A 2,207-nucleotide genomic window follows, 5' to 3' on the forward strand; every position below is an offset into this window, starting at 1 on the left:
TAATTTGAATGATGGATATGCAAGATATCCAAGGATAACTAGATACAAACCTTTTTTGAATAAACATTCTCCTACTGAAATCCTATGCAAATAGATGATAGTTGAAACACACCTCCTTTTTCAGTACTACTTGTGATTCCAATGCCTGCAATATAGATTCCAAGGATCATCCAACTGAACATTAAATAAGAAAGAAAACATCCCACCTTACAAGTAGCATAGAGACCTATCTAGTGATCATATTGTACTGAAAATGGATTTTGATGTCACATTATGATGAAGAATACTCACCATCTACTAGTAGCTCATGTAGTGATAGAATGTCTTCAATATACATGTACTTGAAGTTTTTTCTAGAGAGATCTTATCGGATCTTAAGGTTTCCTAATGTCTCTTTCGACACATTAGGACCCCTCATGACTCCTTTTGATTTATTAGAGCCAACAAGTCTCTGGAAGCACTTATATTTGTCAATAGAGGAGATACACCCATTGAATCTACAATAATCTTAGATATCTCACCTCAATTAATGTCATTTCAGTTTTGAAGCTTTCTCAATTAATAATACTTCAAGAAATAAGCTCGCATTAGTCATTCTTTATTGATAAATATGTCTATCCATCATTAAGAATAAAAAATCAATCTAAAAATTAAATAAACAATTTTATCATTCAACTTATATGTTTTTAATTCTAGTTCATAACATTAAAATAATTTATTTATTATTTTAGAATAATTGTTTGTCTTATAAACTATCTAAAAACTATTTTTTAAGTTTCTTTACAAATAAACTAAAAATAACATAACACAAGGGCTCAACTTTAAAATTTTGAATCAAATTCATTGCTATATATTTAACAAGGGCTGGGAGCAGCTGGAGTCCCTGCCTACAATAGGAAAGCATAACAGTGCAGTCATCAATATTCAATACAAAGCAATAAATTGTTAAGAAGGCTCACTGACAATTTGAAAATGTTTTTCTTCATCAAAAGATTTATTAACTTGCGATCAATTGAATCACATATTCATCACTCCAACAAAAATGATCTGCCACCACTTATCATGTCTTAAGCTTAAGATATATGAATTTTGGAATGAAATTACAAAAATATTCTTACATATCAACAAAAATGCTATCCATTTTGGACCAGGAATAACACTCGAATAGATCAACCTACACTGAATTTTAAAGGGCTCTATGATTCAATAAGTATCATGCAAGTTGGCAAGTTTCGCATTGCTTTTGACAATGATAAATTTTTCTTTTGGCAGTTTGAACTGATTAGGAAAAAAAACTTCCCTCAATCTTTACTTGTTGGACCTCGTAATACCAATGAATGTATTCTTTGACAATTCCTGCAAAACAAATTAGGAGAAAACTATTAGTAGAAAATGAGAATTGAAATGCCTACTCTAAACTGCAACACTACTATTAGATTTTAAATGGATCTTTTGTCATGCAAAATCAATTGTAATTTCCATCCTATCTTTGAATAATAGCAAGCTGTTAAACATGTTATATAGATAATGTGATTCATCACACTCATGTAAGTTGAGATACTAATGAAAAAACATTATTTTGAAAACTTTTCACACAAGATCTGAATTGCTATCTACTAAGAGATTTTAAATCTAAAACCCATCTATAACTAAAATAAAAAACTAATTTATATTGTATTACATTATGTTTCTGATTGAATTTCAAATAAGGAACAGGAAAAGTCGTTGTATAATGAAATAGAGTAGCTTTTCTTGAAAACTGTCCCACAAGAACAAAGCAATCTTTGAAATTAGAGAAGTAAAATTACAACTACATATTACACTCTCTATCTTTAGCTAGCATTAACACACTATATTCTCTATTATGCGTAGATCGCATGGAAGTTGCTATGTCTTTTCTTCTTGTGTGCTATGGTTGTCAGCATGGAATAGTCATATCAGTGATACTTGAGTAAGAAGATACAAGAATAATCTATAACTTATTACTAGGGTGGACATGGCATGAGAGATAAGACACCAATAAAATCAGAAAACTACGACCAAATCAGAACTGGCATGAGGGCGAAGGTTAGGAAAGAAAATTCGTTGCATATCATAAAATAATTTAGAGTAGCCCAACATTTTCTAGCAGAGAACGTGTTTCACCAACTATAATGATAATATAATTTGCGTCAAGATGGTCCAATTCAAAGCAATAAGTCATGAAT

This window comes from Cupressus sempervirens, chromosome 3, assembly GCF_028749045.1.
Source record: "Cupressus sempervirens isolate cs-2001-9-10 chromosome 3, ASM2874904v1, whole genome shotgun sequence".
NCBI classification, from domain to species: Eukaryota; Viridiplantae; Streptophyta; class Pinopsida; order Cupressales; family Cupressaceae; genus Cupressus; species Cupressus sempervirens.